Source organism: Ranitomeya imitator, chromosome 3 (genome assembly GCF_032444005.1).
Source record: "Ranitomeya imitator isolate aRanImi1 chromosome 3, aRanImi1.pri, whole genome shotgun sequence".
NCBI classification, from domain to species: domain Eukaryota; kingdom Metazoa; phylum Chordata; class Amphibia; order Anura; family Dendrobatidae; genus Ranitomeya; species Ranitomeya imitator.
The window spans coordinates 479,114,857-479,138,907 of NC_091284.1; positions in this window are offsets into that span (position 1 = coordinate 479,114,857).

Consider the following 24,051-nt stretch of genomic DNA (forward strand, 5'->3'; position numbering starts at 1 on the left):
TCGAGGCCGCCAGGCCTTGACCAATCAGCAACGGGCACAGTATCGACGTAGATGTCATAATGGTTGCCATGGCGACGATGATGTCATAAAGGTTGCCTCGACCAATCAGCGATGGGCACAGTCTGCCGCGAATTCTGGAATCATCATTGTCCATATACTACGGGGACATGCATATTCTAGAATACCCGATGCGTTAGAATCGGGCCACAATCTAGTCTACTATATAATTGTCTAAGGGTCACTTCCGTCTTTCTGTCTGGCTTTCTGTCCTTCCGTCTGTCACGGATATTCATTGGTCGCGGCCTCTGTCTGTCAAGGAAATCCAAGTCGCTGATTGGTCGCGGCAAAACAGCCACGACCAATCAGCGACGGGCACAGTCACTGCCCAGCGCCTGCATACTCCCCTCCGGCCACCGCTAACACAGGGTTAACACAGGGTTAATGCCGGCGGTAATGGACCGCGTTATGCCGCGGGTAACACACTCCGTTACCGCCGGTATTAACCCTGTGTGTCCCCAACCTTTTACTATTGATGCTGACTATGCGGCATCAATAGTAAAAAAATGTCATGTTAAAAATAAAAAAACAAACAAAAAACCTGCTATACTCACCCTCCGTTATCCGCTGCGCCTTGCGCGGCCTCCACCATCTTCCGTGCTGCATACTACGTGGCTCTGTGCTGTATACTACTTTGCTGGGCAATATACTACGTGACTGGGCAATATACTACATGTCTGCGCTGTATACTACGTGGCTGGGCAATATACTACGTGGCTCTGTGCTGTATACTATGTAGCTGGGCAATATACTACGTGACTGGGCAATATACTACATGTCTGTGCTGTATACTACGTGGTTGGGCAATATACTACGTGGCTCTGTGCTGTATACTACGTTACTGTGCAATATACTACGTCACTGGCCAATCTACTACGTGACTGGCCAATATACTATGTGTTTGTGCTGTATACTACGTCGCTGTGCAATATACTATGTGGCTGGGCAATATACTATGTGGCTGGGCAATATACTACGTGGCTGGGCAATATACTATGTAGCTGGGCAATATACTATGTGACTGGGCAATATACTACGTGACTGGGCAATATACTACGTGACTGGGCAATATACTACGTGGCTGGGCAATATACTACATAGCTGGGCAATATACTGCGTGGCTGGGCAATATACTGCGTGGCTGGGCAATATACTACGTGGTTGGGCAATATACTACGTGACTGGGCAAAATACTACGTGGGCTGTGCAATATACTACGTGGACATGCATATTCTAGAATACCCGATGCATTAGAATCGGGCCACCATCTAGTATTCTAGAATACCCGATGCGTTACAATTGGGCCACCATCTAGTATAATATATGCTTACAGATACCTTACATCTGTTATTTGATATACTATCCATTATTGAGACATGTTGTTTGTAATATGTTTTACACAATGTATTTCAAAACAGAAAACAGGAAGAAATTACAGCGTTTTGACCTATGAGCTGAAATACGCAGAATATGGATGTAAAGTATTTCTGCTTTTTAGCTATGCTATTAATGAGAAAATAGATGGAAACTTCTCTAAGGAGTTCAGTACCAATCGTTTAAGTTTTTTATCCTATAATATCTTTATTTATAGAACTGTAAGGAGGCTAATGGCCGTATAATCGATGGGAGTTATGTGTCACAGAGATGGCTGCTCCCTGCGATGCAACCCTGAGTATTTTGCTTTAGTGCACATGAGCACTAAAATGTCGTTTAGTTCATCTGGGTCTGGGTTGCGGGTAGCTATGAGCGATGGGTGGGTCTGGCTACTCACATACCTCACCTGTGGGTGTAGTTACAGCTTATGTAATGGAGGCTGTTTGGCACAGGGGCTGTGGCTGGAGGTGTGGAGACCTCCATGGTCTGTGTGCAGAGAGAGAGAAGACTTCCTGTCTATGTGGCTCCAGACTGAGCCTGAGTGCTGGACATTACCCCAGCCTGTGTGCCCACAGGCCTGAGGGAGCAGGATCCTGCCAGGACCTGTGTGATGTCAGGGTCATGTGACCTGGCCATGTGAGTTAGTGGCTGTTGGTGTCTTGGGAGAGCAGGAACTCCCACATAGCTCTCGGAGGAGCTAGAGGACTGTTCTATGGACACTGATGCTTTATTTTTGCTTGCTCTAAAGGCTGTTTTTTCCTTTCTGTTGGTGCTTCTGGGGTTAGGAAGCAAATAAACTCATATGGACTTTGAAAGGAATGTGCCTCCTGTCTTCCTCCTAATGCACCTGAATACAATCCCTACAGAACTTATATTTTATAATATATATTAGAACACAAAACCAGTGACTGGATGTTATCCATAATTTGGCTAAAAAATTTGCAACAAATACAAGAATGGTCTCAAAAATAGCACATTTGATTTCAGCTATAATTATTTATACACTTGCGGCAGTTTTACTGTTCTATTTTAGGAATCTACTGTATATGTATAATCAGAAACACATGGGCTACTTGCACATTGAACAAATCTGTAGGAACCTGTTCACACACCACCAAGAATCTTGAAGACACAAAAGAGCACAGTGAGGTCAAAAATACTGTTGTAAAAAAAATCACAGTAATAAGCAAGTGCTAGTCAAAAGATGGAAAAAAACAGGGTATTTAGTTGATATTTTTTTTGCAAAAAAATGTATACTAAGTTGCTCCACCAATCGTCAAGGTATACCCATATAGAGCAGTCCTAACTAATGTATATAATCCCTATCTGATGTATTTAAAAACCTGATCATCTGTATAGTACCTGTATAAGCAGGGTTCAGAGAGGGAATATCCATGTGGACATGCTGGATGGAACAGCTTTGATGCAAATGACCCATAAGGAGTGGTGGTATCAACTAAATACAGAGTATTTAGTTGATACCACCAATTTTTCCATCTTTTGACTAGCACTTGCTTATTACTGTGATTTTTTTTACAACAGAGTATTTTTGACCTCACTGTGCTCTTTTGTGTCTTAAAATTTCTTGGTGGTGTGTGAACAGGTTCCTACAGACTTGTTCATTGTGCAAGTAGCCCATGTGTTTCTGGTTCTATAATTGTTCTCTTGTTTCTACAAGACTAGGGAGTCCACCACTCCTTATGGGTCATCTGTATATGTACTGTATAATGCAGAAAAAAAATCCTTTCAGATGTATGAAATGAATTTTCTGCGAGAAATTTCCCATGTGTAAATATACCCTAAAGGCAAAGAGACATGGAGGCATTGTCCAATCATGGATTACTTACAGAGAGGGTATACATTACAAAGGAAGTATTAGTATGCTGCAGAATGTGCATACATATATGTACACACACAGTATTGTGCAAAAGTTTTAGGTGTCGAAAAATAATACTGCAAAATGAGGATATTTAAAAAAAATATAACACTAGTTTGTAACAAAAGGCAAAGAGAAGTTTAATTCAAATCAATAACTGGTGTGACCATCTGTTGCCTTCAAAACAGCTTCAATTCCTCTGGGTGCACGTGAACACTTGTTTTGAAATGAATTGGCAGGGTAGTTTTCCCAAAAATGTTGGAGAACTATACCCACAGATCTGTAGATGAATTCTTGCGCTAATCCTTTTGTCTCTTCATGTAATCCCACACAGACTTGATGATATTGGGTCTACTTTGGGGAGCAAACTGCCTTCTTTTACAACCAAATATTTCACATTTGGCTTATCAGTCCAGAGCACCTGCTGTCATTTTTCTGCACCCTGGTTGCTATGTTTTCATACAATATCAAGCCGCTTGGCTTTGTTTCCATGTTATGGGTTTTGGTATTTTTTCATGAAGACTATTTCTGGCCAGACTTCTCTAAACAGTGGATGGATTTAACTCTTGTCTCACTGGTTGCTGCCAGTTTTGAACTGATGGCACTGTGGAACATCTTCCTATTACAAAGGGAAGTAAACTTGATGTTTCTTTCATCTGCTGCACTAAGTTTCCCTTGTTGCAAATTGTATCTCAAGGTTGGCCATTTCTTGGTCTCCTCAAGGCTAAGAAATTGAGGGAGATTATTATCCATCATGATATACCATCACATAGGCATCTGACTGGCTCCAAATGTATTATGCAAAAGGGCAACAACCCCAAATATACAGTCAATGTTATTAAGAACTATCTTCAGTGTAAAGAAGAACATGGAGTAAGTGATGATATGGCCCCACAGAGGTTGTCACATAACGTGTAGGAAAGGCTAAGTGCAACTTGAAGGGATAAGGGAAAGGGAACCAAAAACTAGGGAAGGGGGAGTGGAGACCCTTAGTGTAGACAGGGTGCCTATCAGTGAGCAGATACCTAATCCCTGCTTGACCCTGGCGATAAGGGAAGGAGTAGTGTATCACCACTACCACTAAAGACAGATGGGATAAACAAACAAGGGAAACACTTAGCTTGTGTATACTCAGAGAGAAACACAGACATCCTCCAAGCACCAGAGAGGAAGATAGTCGACTGCAATAGCTCTAAGCAGCAACAGGGAACTGGAAATCGAAATATCAACTGCAATTTCCTACAGCATGCTGGAAGCTATAAACACCCTGGTCCAGGTGTGTCAACTAGAGCTGAAGGAAGGTTGCCATTGGGTTCTACAGTCAGAAGGCCCAGGAAGAAGTATGCAAAGCAAATTGCTGAGACCTTCTGTCATCAGATGCAGAGAGGCGGTCTGCAGCCTCTGACACACCCGTGACAAAGGTAATTCAAACTGTATTTTGGCCCTTTTGTTGAGTGCCCCATCTGAATATCTGAAAAATGGGATTGAGAAAATGCTAATGGAGCAATAGTACACAATAAGGTGTCTGTCTTTTCAAAAGGGCATCTGAATGAGGAATTACCTTTTTTGGACTATAAGATGCACCGGATCATAAGACGCACCCCAAATTTTGGGAAAATAGGAAAAAAAACATTTTTATAAGATCGGGTCTGGCTTATGGTCCGAATTTAAGGTATCTCACCTGTGGGGTGCCAACAGTTTAGCGGGGATTACAGGAGGCATGGTCCCTTCCTCAGGAAGCAGACAGTGCGGAAGTGGGGCAATGCTGTTGACCCTGGGTGGGAAGATGTTGTATTCCAGTGATGCAATGCTGTTGGCGATAAGGCAGTGCAGAGTGCATTGCGTGGAGCAGTGTCCATTCCTCAGGGAGCTGGCGGTGGCAGAAATGTGGCGATGCTGTGGGCCTGGTGTGGGGAAGCCAATGACGCACTTCGCTCTGCTCACCTTCAACACCGGGCCGCAGCAGGCCCTGCTCCACCACTGCTGCAACCCCCCGGTAAGCCTGCATTCGGACTATGATTTCCAGTTCTCCTCTGGCATTAACATCAGCACAAAAACTGTGTGCCAGGAGCTTCATGGCATACCGTAGGTTTCCATCACCATGCAGTTTTAAATAAAAAAGAACAATTTATTTATTTGAAGAATATTCTAAGAATATTAAACTGTGAGTCACACTGAAGGGATTTCTTGCAATGTTTTCTGCTGTAACAGAGGAAATTAAAATATTTTTGTAGTAATTTTTATTTGTTGGCCTTACAATTTGCTGATGTTTTCAAGTCTATTAGGAACTGATTAGAAATCCAGAAAGAATCTGCAGTAAGGGCATAGCTCCGCACCATCCCAGATTACTGGGATTGTCCCAATTTGAGGGCTCAGTCCTGCTGTCCCGGCACATTACAGTTTGTCGCTGACTTCTAAAACTCACCTCCCTGTGCTCTATTTCATCATAGCTCCTCTTCCTTAGGGGTGGGGCCGCATCTCGGCTCATACATAAATTCAATTAAACTATTACCTCCTTCTCGGGTCTCTCTGAGTCTCAAACTCACATTTCCATGTTCACAGAAGGAGAATTTGGTAATCTTAACCTAACAGTGTATTTTTATGTTCCCTGTATACTAGAGGTGAAGAAGTCAGATTTTTTGTTCCTATAAACTACTACAAAAAATGCAATTACAAAAATGTAATTGTCTTCTTTTTGTGAGAATTCCGAAAACTCAAACCCACAACCTTCAACATTACAGGTAGGAGCTAAACCGATTGATTCACAGGCTCTGGTGATGTCACTGTGAGAAGAATATTTTCATTGATCCGTATTGCAGTCTCTGACTCCACAGTTTATATTAATACATTGTATATAGCAGTGTTTTTCTATGTCCCTGGATTCTATATGGAGAATAAAATATTTTTTTTCTTCTTATAAAATGACTACAAAATAATGAAAAACAATTGCAATGATGTCATTTTTAATGTGTTTTTTTAAAAATTGTAAACACCACAAATCATCAAATAACACGGATACATCTGGTGTCTCTGTAATCGTAACAATCCGCATAACAGAGAAATCAGATTATTTCTGGGTGTCACGCCTGCAGGCGGCGCCCCTGGTTCATGGACCCACTGTGCAACAGGGTCGGGCTTACCTAGGAAGTGGCAAATCATAATTCTACCCCATGAAAAATTAATTTATTTATTCCATTTAAAACACCACAAAAACAAAACACTGTGAAAAAGCAAAACCAACTAATTAGAGGATTACTAGGAGTCCCTAGTCTGGTGCCTGTGCTTACACCTTCTTAGCTGTGGACATTGGTACCCTATGGGAAACGTATTGGCGCCCCTATAGTCCCTAGATATATCCTGCAGTCATCCGGGTGTCCCCTCCCAGGATATGTATTTAAGGGGACCCCTATAGCTATACATATATCACTCCTGTATCTAAGGAGACCCTAGCCCCCAAAAAGAAAGTGATTAAAAACAATGGAGAACACATATGGCGTTTGTGGCAATCCTAAATGATTGCATTAGTTATGGTTTACAATCAGGGAGTAAAATAATAGAGGTGAAACACCCCTTTATTGTGATTAGTAAAATTACTCTCCTCAAAAAAGAGCACCAAGCGACCACAATGATTGTCAAATATCAAATCATGCCGATATATATAAATAAACAATGGATTATCTGCGCTGGATTCTCGTACTCCTCAGCCTCCCAAGACCTGTACTTGGGAAGTTTATTTATAAAAGGATTAAAAAGTGCCCACACTATGTGATCAATAAAAACAAGGCCACATTATGCAAATAAATACATGTACCCCATATGAGGGAAGTATAAATCAATACTTGCGGTAAATAGATTTGTTCTAGATATGTGCAACACATAGACCGAGCTTTGATTCTAGTGTGATCTTCACTTATTCATTTAGGGAGCAGGGGAGTTCGGTATTACCTGGTGCAATGGTAAGCATTGGTATCCGGAACTTTCGCTGGTTGGTCCTTTTGTGCAGTTCCAGTATCAAATTCCGGTTTTGGTAGAGTCCGTACGCTGGTTTTCATGTGGGTGTGTTGAGGGTGCTGCCCCGGCCGGCGGCAAGACACCCTGTACTCACCCACTGCTCAGGACGGATGAGCGCTGTTTGATTGAGCCGCTAGGTACACTGCTCTGCAGGACCTTACGTGATTCCTCACGTGACTAGCTACGGATAGCGCAGTAAATCCACTTTCCTACGCGTTTTGGAATAGAGCGTATTCCTTCATCAGGGATAGACCGTCCTGAGTTTCCTCTACCTATATAGCCTAGGGAAGACATGTGACCGCATCATCTATTGAAAGCGAACAGCTCAATTTCACTGTTTAAACCCTTTGGTATTTGGGTGTCCAGTTCAAATATCATTTTAGTTTCCTCCTTGGACATTTGTTGAATATAGTTCCCCCTTAGCCAGCTTTGTGCACAATTTTAAGACCTGTAATGGAAGTGCCGCTAGTTGTACCGTTGTGATGGAAAAAAAATGCTTTGACAGCGGATGCCCTTGAAATTTCTTATTGATATTCCTTAAATGTTCATTGATCCTCACTTGAAGGGGTCGCTTCGTTCGGCCTATATATATTTTATTACAAGGGCACTTTATAGAATAAATGACCCCTTCTGTATTATATGATATACAGTCCTTTATTTGCCATTCCATATCCCCATTCAAGAGTGAAAATTGTTTTTTTTGTTTTTAATAGTCTGCAAGGTTTGCATCTCATACAAGGACAAGTATAAAACCAGTGGTTCTTAGACATAGAGGGATATTTGTTTGGGCCATGGACATGTGGAACCATGGGGGCTATTCTGTTCCCCAAACTATTGGCCTTTCTATAGATGAATAAAGGGTGCTCAGGAAGTTTGTCACCCATAATTTTATCCTCCTTGAGAATGTCCCAGTGCCTCTTTACTATTTTTCTAAGGAGATAGGTGTTGGCATTATATTGTGTGATGATAGGGACTGTTTCTAATGGTGACTGCCTATCCCTTTTCTTCTCTTGGAGTAAATCAGATCTAGGTATCTCCTCTACTGTTTGTTTCACTCTAGATAGAGAACCCGGGGAATAACCTTTATGTGTAAATTTATTAGTGAGGATCTCCGCTTCTCGTTTAAAGTCTTGGGCTTGGGAGCAGTTTCTGTGTGCCCGAATTAACTGACTCTTCAGGACATTCAATAGCCACTTGGGGAGATGACAGCTGTTTAGAGAAATGTAGTTGCTCGTATCCGTTGGTTTATGGAACGTTCTGGTGTGAATTTTACCGTTTTCAATAAAAAAGTTCAGAGAACTTTAAAAAATATGAATTTTTATTTAAATTATTAATATTTTTCTTCATCACATATTGTGGGCACTTTTTAATCCTTTTATAAATAAACTTCCCAAGTACAGGTCTTGGGAGGCTGAGGAGTCCGAGAATCCAGCGCAGATAATCCATTGTTTATTTTAGCTATAGATATCGATACAGGAGAGTGGCACTGTATTTTTATCTGCTGCAGGACTCAGAGGGTCTGAGGCGCTACTGGTGTTTTTATTTTTATTCTTCGATATATAAATGCAGGGATAATGCCTGCCATCCTTGATCATAGCATGAAAGTAACCATGGAACTTATCTGAATGCCACCTGCCAGCTCCGCCTCAACGCGTTCTGCCCCTCTGGCTCATCAGGAGGCCCGATATAACAACATGTGTCTCGATAGAGATGTGATGTGTTACTGACGATATACTAACCTCCATTTAAATATCCCCGCACACCGTCCTCCTTCCTGCATATCGGACTGGAAATCTGCATTTACCGATGCATTGTGGGCAAACCACACTGCGCATGCCCTGTACGGAGCGCACGGCCGTATTTTGCCCTCCAAGCCGAACCGCACGGAAGTTAGAATTCTACCTCCGGTTGCGGTAACCATAGCTACAATGAGCAAATACCTTATGGAGCGCACGGACACTATTGTTTGCATTCCAAGCCATATGTAAACCAAGGGACACTTCTGGTTTTCGGTACATCTCCGGAATGTCTCTCGCATTGTATATCTTAATAATATAATGTAAAGGTCCAAAAATAACTCGATCTTAACTGCACACCCCCTATACACTGCGCATGATCTAGAGGACAAATTTCTATAAAGATCTCACATTTGAACAATGAAGATGAAATTACTCTAACACAGGGGTAGACTATATTGGATGTTTCAAAGGAGGACTCTAATCAAATGATAATATACAGCAATCTGTATATCCCCAACTTAAGGGGGAAAAATACCAAAATCAAGCAAAGCTAGTTTCCCAATCTCATCAATACGGTCCATATAAAGGGGAAAGAAGGGGGAGGGGGAAGTAATAGGGAAAAGGAGGGGAGGAGGATTCCACAAACGGGCCTACAAAACACAAGGAAAGGACATTTGTTTATTTATACCCTTAGGCACAAGTGCATCCATCCTGAACATCCATTCACACTCCCTTTTTAGAATGGCCCTATCCAAATTTCCACCTCTAGATTTTTACCACCTCAATTATTGTAAATTTAATGTTGTCCAAGTCTCTCTGGTGATATAGCCTCATGTGTCTGGCCAGGGGATTGCCCCTATTGGTTCTTATATCTCTCAAATGTTCGCCAACCCTTCTACGGAATTGTCTCTTTGTTTTCCCTATATAATCCTTTGGACAGGAGCAGGTGGCCATATACAGTGGGGCAAAAAAGTATTTAGTCAGTCAGCAATAGTGCAAGTTCCACCACTTAAAAAGATGAGAGGCGTCTGTAATTTACATCATAGGTAGACCTCAACTATGGGAGACAAACTGAGAAAAAAAAATCCAGAAAATCACATTGTCTGTTTTTTTTATCATTTTTTTGCATTTTATGGTGGAAAATAAGTATTTGGTCAAAAACAAACAATCAAGATTTCTGGCTCTCACAGACCTGTAACTTCTTCTTTAAGAGTCTCCTCTTTCCTCCACTCATTACCTGTAGTAATGGCACCTGTTTAAACTTGTTATCAGTATAAAAAGACACCTGTGCACACCCTCAAACAGTCTGACTCCAAACTCCACTATGGTGAAAGCCCTGTCAAAGGACACCAGAAACAAAATTGTAGCCCTGCACCAGGCTGGGAAGACTGAATCTGCAATACCCAACCAGCTTGGAGTGAAGAAATCAACAGTGGGAGCAATAATTAGAAAATGGAAGACATACAAGACCGCTGATAATCTCCCTCGATCTGGAGCTCCATGCAAAATCCCACCCTGTGGGGTCAGAATGATCACAAGAACGGTGAGCAAAAATCCCAGAACCGTGCGGGGGGACCTAGTGAATGAACTGCAGAGAGCTGGGACCAATGTAACAAGGCCTACCATAAGTAACACACTACGCCACCATGGACTCAGATCCTGCAGTGCCAGACGTGTCCCACTGCTTAAGCCAGTACATGTCCGGGCCCGTCTGAAGTTTGCTAGAGAGCATTTGGATGATCCAGAGGAGTTTTGGGAGAATGTCCTATGGTCTGATGAAACCAAACTGGAACTGTTTGGTAGAAACACAACTTGTCATGTTTGGAGGAAAAAGAATACTGAGTTGCATCCATCAAACACCATACCTACTGTAAAGCATGGTGGTGGAAACATCATGCTTTGGGGCTGTTTCTCTGCAAAGGGGCCAGGACGACTGATCCGGGTACATGAAAGAATGAATGGGGCCATGTATCGTGAGATTTTGAGTGCAAACCTCCTTCCATCAGCAAGGGCATTGAAGATGAAATGTGGCTGGGTCTTTCAACATGACAATGATCCAAAGCACACCGCCAGGGCAACGAAGGAGTGGCTTCGTAAGAAGCATTTCAAGGTCCTGGAGTGGCCTAGCCAGTCTCCAGATCTCAACCCTATAGAAAACCTTTGGAGGGAGTTGAAAGTCCGTGTTGCCAAGCGAAAAGCCAAAAACATCACTGCTCTAGAGGAGATCTGCAGGGAGGAATGGGCCAACATACCAACAACAGTGTGTGGCAACCTTGTGAAGACTTACAGAAAACGTTTGACCTCTGTCATTGCCAACAAAGGATATATTACAAAGTATTGAGATGAAATTTTGTTTCTGACCAAATACTTATTTTCCACCATAATATGCAAATAAAATGTTAAAAAAACAGACAATGTGATTTTCTGGATTTTTTTTTCTCAGTTTGTCTCCCATAGTTGAGGTCTACCTATGATGTAAATTACAGACGCCTCTCATTTTGTTAAGTGGTGGAACTTGCACTATTGCTGACTGACTAAATACTTTTTTGCCCCACTGTATATCATCCCCGTAGTTTTACAGTTAGAGAAGTCTCTCAGATAGAATACCTTTCCCGCAGAAGAGCTCTTAAATAATTTATTGGGTTTCATCCACCTACACATATGGCAATTTCCACATTTGTAGAAACCACATGGTTTCCTGTCTAACCATGTCCCTTTTCCCACTGGTCTCTTATAATGGCTATGTACTAACATATCTTTAAGGGATTTCACTTTTCTGAATATCTCTTACATTATGATGTTGATGGTCAAAAGTGCCTATAATCCTGGTGATTTCATTTGGGGTTTCTTTTACTCTATCCCGTTTCTGCATCACATGTTGTCTATCCTCTTTTTCCGCACATTTATATGCTGTATCCAGGACATCCCTTTTCCCTAAACCTATTATACATATCACCCGCCTGACTTTGAAACATTTTAATGTTGGAACAATTCCTCCTTAGGCCAGTTTCACACGTCCAGATATTTCCGGTACCGGAAGAAACGGTCCCGGAGCTATCCATGTCCGTGTGTCCGTGTGTGCACGTAGGCCATTCGTGTGTCATTCGCGTGCTATCCGTGTGTCCGTATTTATCGTCCGTGTGCTGTCCGCGTGCTTTCCGTGTGCTGTCCGTGTGTCCGTGTTTCCTTGTATTGAAACAATTTGTTTCAATTTTAACCCTATGACTTTATAAAAAAGCACACAAACAACACATGGACAGCACACGGACGGCATCTGTGTGCGGTACGTGTTTACACGCACCCATTGACTTTAATGGGTCCGTGTGATCCGTGCACTCCACGAACACTGACATGTCTCTGTGTTTTGCACACGGACACACGGTCTGTGAAAACACTCTGACATCTGCAGAGACATATTAATTTTAATGTGTTTACGTGAGTCAGTGTCTCCGGTACGTGAGGAAACTGTCACCTCACGTACCGGAGCCACTGACGTGTGAAACCGGCCTTAGTCTTAGGAATTGGCCCTTAGTGATTCCCCCTTTGAGAGGAATCGGATGGTGAATCGAATGATTGAGAGGAATTGAATGAAATCACCAGGATTATAGGCACCTTTGACCATCAACATCATAAGGTAAGAGATATTATCAGTGCACAGCTTTATGCTGTTTTGATCAAAAATAGTGTTACAGTGTAACATCACAGCCATTATGTTAGAGCATTAAACAATTAGAAAAAGTTAGAAAGAATTATTATTATAAAAATACTGAAGTCCGGGCAGAACCCATAAGAAGATGAATCCGGGGTCCTATAAAATGGCACATGAACTGCACGGATCCCAAAACAGAATTTTCACAAGAATGGAAGCCAGCCGGCCTCCAAAAAAGTCCAAATGGTTGAACCAATCCATGATTTCCTTTAGGGGATAGCGTCTATTAAGCTGGGGTGGAGGGCAATAGCCGACAAGGAGTCCATACCCACGATGTCCAACATTTTTAATGAATAATGTCATCCAGGGTGCATTGGAAATTGAGCCAGCCTAGGCTGAAACACCTAAACCAGGTACAGTAAGGAAGGAGCAAACAACTATGAATGATATCCAGAAATCCAGAAAAATGTAAGTTCTGGGAACAACATCAGTATAGGTAAAAATTATAAATAATTGCACATACGGCCATAATACGAATAGTATAGTACAGTTTCATGCAACTGGAGCAATAACCCACACTTGACTGTAGAATAAAAATAAAAAAATGGGAGAGATGGAATTGGAGGAAAAGGGAACAAGAAGGAACTGCAGCAAGGGTCCTATCCTAAACTAAGTCCACTATTCAAAATCGCAGATGAGACGTCTCCCAAGTGTGAAGAAATAGAAGCAGACTACATACATCCGGAAATTTTTTTTATTTATTTTTTATTCTACAGTGAAGTGTGGGTTCTTGCTCCTGTTGCATGGAACTATATTATGGCCGTATGTGCAATTATTTATAATTCTTACCTATACTGATGTTGTTCCCAGCACTTACATTTTTCTGGATATTATTCATAGTTGTTTGCTCCCTCCATACTGTACCTGGTTTAGGTGTTTCTCATTTTAGTTATCCAATTTTCATTTTCATTCTTCCTCTTTCTTATTAATTCAGTTTTATTTTTATAACGTATTATTCATTTATTTCTCATTTATTTTCTATTTCTTATGTTCTATTATTATTTCTTTATAATTATTTTTCTATACATTTCATTCATAGTATGCCTTTGCTCACACTAGGCACATCTCTAGGGACAGTTTGCATATATTCATTCATTCCTTTTACATTTCTCATTGCTAACCTTTCCCCTCCATTTTCTTAGTTCTTCACTCCTCTGTCTCTTGTCTGTCCTTCCACACACCCACACACCATCCCTCCCCCTTTCCTCTTCCCTTGTCTCCCGGGAGCTGCGCAAGCACCTCACCAGCACTTTCCACATTGCATGTGGAATGCCCGCCAGGGCCCTGGGGTACTCGGTACCGGGTCCAGTACTTAAGGGGAAGTGTCACGGCGGTGACCCGTACTTAAGGGGAAGTGTCACGGCGGTGACCCGCTCCGTGGCCCTGGGCGCCCATCAAAAAGGGATATTGATTAAAGTTTATGTTCGTGATGCCACCTGTTGTATTCGGTCAGTAGGGACCAACGCTGCTTAAAGGGGTCCTCTGGGGTGATGGTATGGCAGCTAGATGGCATAACTTCCTACAGGTAACAGGAACACATGGGCTACTTGCACAGTGAACAAGTCTGTATGATCATGTTCACACACCACCAAGAAACCTGAAGACACAAAAGAGAATAGTAAAACCAAAAACACTCAGTTTGAAAAAATGTTGCAGTAATCCGCAAGTGCTAGTAAAAGATGTAAAAAACAGGGTATTTGGTTGATACGTTTTTTGCAAAAAATGTATACTAAGCTGCTCTACCAATCTTCATGGTATACCCTTATCAGAGCAGTCCTAACTAATGTATGCAATCCCTATCTGATGTATTTAAAAACCTGATCATCTGTATTAACCTGTGTGAACAGGGTTCAGAGAGGAAAAATCCATGTGTGCATACAGGGTAGAACAGCTTTTGTGCAGATAGCCCAAGAGGAGTGGTGGAACTCCCCAGTCTTGTAGACACAAGAGAACAATTATGGAAACAGGAACACATGGGCTACTTGCACAGTGAACAAGTCTGTATGATCATGTTCACACACCACCAAGAAACCTGAAGACACAAAAGAGAATAGTAAAACCAAAAACACTCAGTTTGAAAAAATGTTGCAGTAATCCGCAAGTGCTAGTAAAAGATGTAAAAAACAGGGTATTTGGTTGATACGTTTTTTGCAAAAAATGTATACTAAGCTGCTCTACCAATCTTCACAGTATACCCTTATCAGAGCAGTCCTAACTAATGTATGCAATCCCTATCTGATGTATTTAAAAACCTGATCATCTGTTCACACAGGTTATATACAGATGATCAGGTTTTTAAATACATCAGATAGGGATTGCATACATTAGTTAGGACTGCTCTGATAAGGGTATACCGTGAAGATTGGTAGAGCAGCTTAGTATACATTTTTTGCAAAAAACGTATCAACCAAATACCCTGTTTTTTACATCTTTTACTAGCACTTGCGGATTACTGCAACATTTTTTCAAACTGAGTGTTTTTGGTTTTACTATTCTCTTTTGTGTCTTCAGGTTTCTTGGTGGTGTGTGAACATGATCATACAGACTTGTTCACTGTGCAAGTAGCCCATGTGTTCCTGTTTCCATAATTGTTCTCTTATGTCTACAAGACTGGGGAGTTCCACCACTCCTCTTGGGCTATCTGCACAAATGCTGTTCTACCCTGTATGCACACATGGATTTTTCCTCTCTGTACCCTGTTCACACAGGTTATATACAGATGATCAGGTTTTTAAATACATCAGATAGGGATTGCATACATTAGTTAGGACTGCTCTGATAAGGGTATACCGTGAAGATTGGTAGAGCAGCCTAGTATACATTTTTTGCAAAAAACGTATCAACCAAATACCCTGTTTTTTACATCTTTTACTAGCACTTGCGGATTACTGCAACATTTTTTCAAACTGAGTGTTTTTGGTTTTACTATTCTCTTTTGTGTCTTCAGGTTTCTTGGTGGTGTGTGAACATGATCATACAGACTTGTTCACTGTGCAAGTAGCCCATGTGTTCCTGTTTCCATAATTGTTCTCTTGTGTCTACAAGACTGGGGAGTTCCACCACTCCTCTTGGGCTATCTGCACAAAAGCTGTTCTACCCTGTATGCACACATGGATTTTTCCTCTCTGAACCCTGTTCACACAGGTTATATACAGATGATCAGGTTTTTAAATACATCAGATAGGGATTGCATACATTAGTTAGGACTGCTCTGATAAGGGTATACCGTGAAGATTGGTAGAGCAGCCTAGTATACATTTTTTGCAAAAAACGTATCAACCAAATACCCTGTTTTTTACATCTTTTACTAGCACTTGCGGATTACTGCAACATTTTTTCAAACTGAGTGTTTTTGGTTTTACTATTCTCTTTTGTGTCTTCAGGTTTCTTGGTGGTGTGTGAACATGATCATACAGACTTGTTCACTGTGCAAGTAGCCCATGTGTTCCTGTTTCCATAATTGTTCTCTTGTGTCTACAAGACTGGGGAGTTCCACCACTCCTCTTGGGCTATCTGCACAAAAGCTGTTCTACCCTGTATGCACACATGGATTTTTCCTCTCTGAACCCTGTTCACACAGGTTATATACAGATGATCAGGTTTTTAAATACATCAGATAGGGATTGCATACATTAGTTAGGACTGCTCTGATAAGGGTATACCGTGAAGATTGGTAGAGCAGCTTAGTATACATTTTTTGCAAAAAACGTATCAACCAAATACCCTGTTTTTTACATCTTTTACTAGCACTTGCGGATTACTGCAACATTTTTTCAAACTGAGTGTTTTTGGTTTTACTATTCTCTTTTGTGTCTTCCTACAGGTGAAGTATGTCCCCAGGGCTCCCGGTGAGTAAGTGAAGATGGTGAGAAGTGCAGTGAATAACGAGGACACAGGTTTGCAGTCTCTTTACCTGGTTTACTCAAGCTTCAGGCAACCGCAGTCCAGGGCACCAGATCACAGGACAGGCATGGTCCGGCTGGCTAGGAAGCGAATCCAGAGTCCCCTTCACCAGGTGGAGATGAAAGCCTTCCTCAAAGCGCGGTGGTGTTGTAGTCCCTTACTGCCTATGGCTTCTGATAAGGTCCTCACAGTTCCTCTCTGTCCCCCATAAAGGTTAGGACACAACCCGTTTGACAGGTGAAGCAGGCCTTTTTACAGAGTCTCTATCACAACCCGGGCCCTATAAGTATCACTCTATCTGTCCTACCGGTTTCAGCTATGCCACTTAGAGTTCAGCATGGCCACGGTCTTCCAGCTACCGGAATCTGCGCCTGCCAGGGAGGTAGCTAATGCACTGCTCTGCTCTGCTGGTATCACCCTCCTGTGCCTTTTCTCTCCTGCACACTTTCCTCAAGTTGTTTGTTCCTTCTAAGTTCTCTTTTCTCTAGGAGCGGTAGTATCTTAGACTACATGACCCCTTCAGACCTTCTGGCACTCCATGTCTGTCTGCCCTATTACCTGTCCTCTGACAGTCTGACTGAAATCTCCCTTTCCCACCAGACCAGAATGTATTTATAGGGGAGTTCACCCTAAACCAGGTTTAGAGCTCCCCCTTCTGGCCTGGAGTGTGAACGTGTTGAGTGTATGTGATTACCTGGTGAAAGATATCCTTCATCGCTTCCAAGCGTGACATCACTCTCCCCGTGGTGAAAGCAATGCCACTGCGACAACCAGGACCTTGGGGCATCACACTTGTGTTCCAGCTCGCGCCGCTTGCGTTCCAATTCGCGAATGCGCAACTCTGGCAGAGACATCTGCCCTCTCGGGAATCCTTTCATTTCTGGACTTCCGGTTCCGCCCTCATCATGCTGCGTGCCACTCGACACTGGCATGCGATTAACTAATGATTGCTGAGGTATTTATACCCTATTGGCCATAACAGTGGTACTCCCCCGACGAAGCCGTACTGGTTACCACGATATGCGTGGGGCCATTCTGGGGTCCTCCACTCACATCCTCATCCGTTTGGACGTTCCTGCCTGGTCCATTTTTTGCTGGCCTCATTGCTTTGAATGTTTGGTGCATTTGGCCATCTTTGGCCACCTTTCCTTGTGGCTTATTCACCATGGGTCACCACCATTAACTTGTTAAAATTTATTGTCACTCACAGCTTTGTCATCACAGCCCAGGTTTGAGTTTTCTCACTAAGAACCCTAATTGCAGGGATGCCTTATGCTGGATCCCCAGCATCTAGCGGATTTGATTTTTGTTCAGGGCGTACTAGGGATCATCCAACCTTAACGTTTTGAATTATTGATTTTCCAGGGTGCATTGGATATTATATGTACTATGGGCTATATTGACTTGGAGTTATGTGATTGTTATATTTATTGCACTTATTGAATTCTTTTATTGCAGGTGGTTGCGAGTGGTTATCTTCATATGTTTTTACTTATGTTTTATGCTTCTTTTTTGCTATTGTGTGGCAAGAAAAATTATTATATTTTATTACTCGGTGTAGTGTGCATGCCTTACAGTAGTGCTTTTCTCTTCTTGGTTATATTATTAATTTCACTACTGGCCTTTGCACCTCCCTTGATTATTCATCGATATTGTAGTGCGCCTGGGTTCATTATTACTCATCTTGGAGAAGTGATCGACAACCACCCAGATGTCAGTACACCCGGCCGATGCTAGAAGATCAAAGATAAAATCCATTGTAATATGCTGACAAGGAGTAGATGGTAGGGGCAAAGGAAGTTGCTGACCAGTCGGAAGCTGTTTCCGAGTCTTGTTCTGAGCAAAAAAGGGACAGGCAGAGATGAAATAAGCAATATACTTATGCAGGATTGACCACCAGTATTGTCGGGAAATGAGGAGAGCCATTTTCTTCTGTCTGGCATGGCCAGCAACTTAGACAAGGGAACCCACATAAGAACTTGCTTCCTGCCAGATTCAGCAATGTAAGTCTTTCCAGAAGGGAGGCAAGACAAATCCAATGAAGCAACTGTAATAATTTTGTAGTGCAATATGATGTGTTGAAGAGAGCAAAAAACAAAGACCACTTGCTTGTCTAGGGTTAAGTCACTATGCAGATTGCAGATAGACAAGGTTCTTGTGGTCAGTGTATATAACCACAGGGTGCAACACTTTTTCTAGCAAGTACTGCTCCAGAGCCAGCTTAAGAGGTAGCAGTTCTTGATTGCCAATGGAATAATTACGTTCAGGAGCAAAGAAGATCTTGGTGAAGAAGCTTCAGATCACTATGCAACCAGATGAAGACTCCTGAGTAAGAACAGCCCCAGCCCCTTGAGGAAGAAGCATCTACCTCCAGAAAGAAGTGCTTGTTATTGTTTGGACAATGTACCGTATTTTCCGGCGTATAAGACGACTTTTTGACCCCTAAAAATTGTCCCAAAAGTCGGGGGTCGTCTTATACGCCGGGTACGGCGTGTGCAGTGAGCGATCCTGCATGTCGGCGTGTGGTTCCCAGGGTCTGGAGGAGAGGAGACTCTCCTTCAGGCCCTGGGATCCATTTTCATGTAAAAATTAAAGAATAAAAATAAAAAACACCCTCGGACGGCCCCTGGCTCACAGCGCTGCTAGCGTCTCCCTCCGTTCCTAAGGAATGCAGTGAGTGAATGACCTTTGATGACGTCGCGGTCAGGTGATCGGTCACCTGACCGCTCATGTGACCGCGACATCATGAATATGGATCCCAGGGCCTGGAGGACAGTCTCCTCTCCTCCAGACCCTGGGAACCAAACACCGTATAAGATGACTTGGCGTATAAGATGACCCCCGTCTTATACGGCGGGCACATCCCAAATTCCATATTTTATATGGAAAAGTTGAGGGTCGTCTTATACGCCCAGTCGTCTTATACACCAGAAAATACGGTAGTACAGGAGCCGAGGAAACGGCCTGCTTAGGAGACATAAAGGCGTTTTCTGCTTCTGGAGTCCATCCCTTAGGATTGGCCCTAGGATATTTGCATGCTATGGTGCCACAGAGTGCTGCCTTTTTTGTTTGTGTATATGAGTTGGTGACTCTAGGTTAGCACCTGTTCACACTTAGTTTATGTTTGGATGTGACGTTCAGTTTTTTTAAATTAGCCTGTGACAAGGGACAGACTCGGCCTCGTGGAGTGGATGCACCCTGCAGAAGGTCAACCGGACAATCATATGGCCTATGTGGTGATAAAGTCTCAGCTTCCTTTTTATCAAAGATGAAGACACAAAAGAGCACAGTGAGGTCAAAAATACTCTGTTGTAAAAAAAATCACAGTAAGAAGCAAGTGCTAGTCAAAAGATGGAAAAAACAGGGTATTAAGTTGATACGTTTTTTTGCAAAAAAATGTATACTAAGCTGCTCCACAAATCATCAAGGTATACACAAATAGAGCAGTCCTAACTAATGTATATAATCCCTATCTGATGTATTTAAAAACCTGATCATCTGTATAGTACCTGTATAAGCAGGGTACAGAGAGGGAATATTCATGTGGACATGCTGGATGGAACAGCTTTGATGCAAATGACCCATAAGGAGTGGTGGACTCCCTAGTCTTGTAGAAACAAGAGAACAATTATAGAACCAGAAACACATGGGCTACTTGCACATTGAACAAGTCTGTAGGAACCTGTTCACACACCACCAAGAAACTTGAAGACACAAAAGAGCAGAGTGAGGTCAAAAATACTCTGTTGTAAAAAAAATCACAGTAATAAGCAAGTGCTAGTCAAAAGATGGAAAAAACAGGGTATTTAGTTGATACGTTTTTTTGCAAAAAAATGTATACTAAGCTGCTGCAGCAATCGTCTTTTTATCAAAGATGTCTGCATATGTCCAGTATGCAGCAGGCAAATCAGCTAAATTAGCGGAAGAAGTCGGAGGTCAGGCAGGATGATTGGGAGCAAGGCAACTCTCATGACAGTCTTGATCCCAGCAAGGGTACTTTTCCGGTCTTCCAGTCCAAGATAAGCTAGTGTTTTTGCAGACTTGGCAGACCTAGAAACAGAGGGTGAGACAGACCTGACAGCACATATAGAGGAATCTTTTCCGAGTGAACTATTCCTACCCGAAGATTCAACTGAACAGAAAGGATGACTTTGGAGAAAGGTCTTCCATCCAGTGAAGAGTCACCAAGAATCCTGTAGACATTGAATCGGGATTTTATATCACTCCATGAGGGTCTGTTAGATTAAATTACATGGAGAACCAGAGTCCAGGTAGACTGACTTAGCAAAACAAATGTGGCCACAGGACACAGCTACTGATAGAGTCGGTGATGGAGAGATGTAATTCTCGCCCAGGGTGACCTTTCCAACAGACCCTAGATTCTGGAGCTTCCTCGTCTCTTTGGACAAGAGCGGATTACATGCTTAGAACTGCCACAATCGAAGCACCTTCTCTCAGCACAATGGACCTCCTGTCGCTGCTTGGCCATTGTCACCTGGTGAACTTGCATAGACAATAGGGAGGATGCCGAGGTTGAGGCTTGATGTAAGAGAGGCCTTTGAAAGGTAGTTGCCAGGCGTAAAGGTTTTCTCTCATGGGTCACCTACTTGGAATCCTCCTTGAACCTGACATCAATCTGTGTAGCCAGAGACACTAGATCATCCACTGAGGTGGGTGTTTCACAACGAGCCAGCTCATCTTTAATTCATCCAGAAAGGACCTCCCAGAAGGTGGCCACCAGAGCCTCTTTATTTCAGGCAAGTTCAGACAAGAGAGTTCGGAAACGTATAGCATACTGTCCAAATGTGAGGTTTCCTAGACATAATTGGAGGAGAGAAGAGGCCACTGAGGAAGCACAACCAGGCTCATTGAAAACCTTCCGAAAGGTCTCAAGATATGACTGAAAGTTTGACATAAGAGGGACCCCTCTCTCCCGTAGGGGATTGAGCCATGCCAGAACTTCACCAGTGAGGTGGGACCTAATGAAGGCCACTTTGGTTCTATCTGAACTGAAAAGGCTGATAGACAGATATACAGGAATGTAAGCACTGGGACCTCAGAATTAACAAGAGTGTTATGAACAATCTTATAACGTTGCACATATACCTCACATCAGGAGGAGGTGCCTTATACAATGAGTGACTCCCAGCCTTTGGGTGTGGACACTTTAGGATGGAACATGCTGTGCCTTTAAGAGCACAGGACCATGAGCACTCTAAGCACAGTGCAGTGCCTTGGTCATCTGCAGCTGGAGCAGGAAGTGCGGGACGGAGGTGCTACAGCTTTGAGGACCATCATACAGTGTGGTGTAGTGGTGACATCATACTGTGAAGGGCATCACTGTGGGGCTTCATACTGTGTGGGGGCCTGTGGTGACATCATAGTTTATGTAGAGAGTGTGGGATATTATACTATGTGTGTGGGAGAGTGTGTGGGGGGCATTAAACTGCCTCAGATCACTGGAGACATCATACTATATAGGGCGTCATTGAGCACCAACCTCATAATGTATGTGACAAAAGTGTGGGGGCATAAGACCGGGGGTGCGGGATCACCGTGGGACCATCATAATGTGTATAAGGGAACTCTGAGGGCATCTAAATGTGTATGGGGGAATGGTAGATGCATTACATTAAATGGGGTAGGCTGTTGTGAGTTCGGTTTTTGGGCTGCCTCTGGTGGTTACTGATGGTACTGGGTGGCTTGTGTTCTCTGCGGTCTCTGGTCTCCACCTGTTCCATCAGGTTATGGGAGTTTCCTATTTAACCTGGCTTTTTTTGTCATTTCCTCGCCGGCTATCAATGTAATCAGCGTGTCTTTTTACCTCTGCTCCCTGTGTCTGTTATCTTCAGGACAAGCTAAGTTTTGATTTTCCTGTTCCACGTTTTGCTTAATTTTTGTCTTAGTCCAGCTTGCAGATATGTGATTCCTTGCTGCTGGTTGCTCTAGTGGGCTGAAATTACTCCTCATGTTCCATGAGTTGGCACATGAGTTCAAGTAATTTCAGAATGGTTTTTTGAAGGGTTTTTCGCTGACCGCGCAGTTCACTTTTGTATCCTCTGCTATCTAGCTTTAGCGGGCCTCATTTTTGCTGATTCTATTTTCATAACTACGTATGTGCTTTCCTCTCATTTCACCGTTATTACATGTGGGGGGCTGCTATTTCTGTGGGGTGTTTCTCTGGAGGCAAGTGAGGTCTGTGTTTCTTCTGATAGGGGAAGTTAATCCTTCGGCTGGCGCGAGACGTCTAGGAATCATCGTAGGCACGTTCCCCGGCTACTGCTAGTTGTTTGTTTAGGTTCAGGATCGCGGTCAGCTCAGGTTCCATCTCCCTAGAGCTTGTTTTGTTTTTGTGCTTGTCCTTTTGTGATCCCCTGCCATTGGGATCATGACAGTATAGCCGGCCTAAAAGAAAAAAATTGGTCATCGTTTTGGCTGAAGTAGGAGGAAAAGTAGTCTGAGGAAGTTTTTTTTTTTTTTTTTCTTTTTTCCCCTCCTCAGTGTTTGCTGCCTAGCCTTAATTGCAGCTTGGCTGCTTCTTTCCTCCTCTTAATCCTTGAATGGCTCTGACCTCAGCTGTTTATCATGGACGTCCAGAGTTTGGCTTCCAGCCTGAATAATCTTGCTGCTAAGGTTCAAAATATACAAGATTTTGTTGTACATACGCCTATGTCTGAACCTAGAATTCCTATCCCAGAGTTTTTTTCTGGAGATAGATCTAGTTTTCTGAATTTTAGGAACAATTGCAAGTTGTTTCTTTCCTTGAAATCTCGCTCCTCTGGAGACCCTGCTCAGCAGGTCAAGATTGTTATATCTTTCCTGCGGGGTGACCCTCAGAATTGGGCATTTGCATTGGCACCAGGGGATCCTGCGTTGCTCAATGTGGATGCGTTTTTTCTGGCATTGGGTTTGCTCTATGAGGAACCTAACCTAGAGATTCAGGCTGAAAAAGCTTTATTGGCTCTCTCTCAGGGGCAAGATGAAGCAGAAATATATTGTCAGAAATTTCGGAAATGGTCGGTGCTTACTCAGTGGAATGAGTGCGCTCTGGCTGCAAAATTCAGAGATGGCCTTTCTGAGGCCATTAAAGATGTTATGGTGGGGTTCCCGGCGCCTACAGGTCTGAATGAGTCCATGACTATGGCTATTCAGATTGATCGGCGTTTACGGGAGCGCAAACCTGTGCACCATTTGGCGGTGTCTTCTGAACAGGCACCTGAGATAATGCAATGTGATAGAATTCAGTCCAGAAGTGAACGGCAAAATTATAGGCGGAAAAATGGATTGTGTTTTTATTGTGGTGATTCAGCTCATGTTATATCAGCATGCTCTAAACGCACAAAAAAGGTTGATAAGTCTGTTGCCATTGGTACTTTACAGTC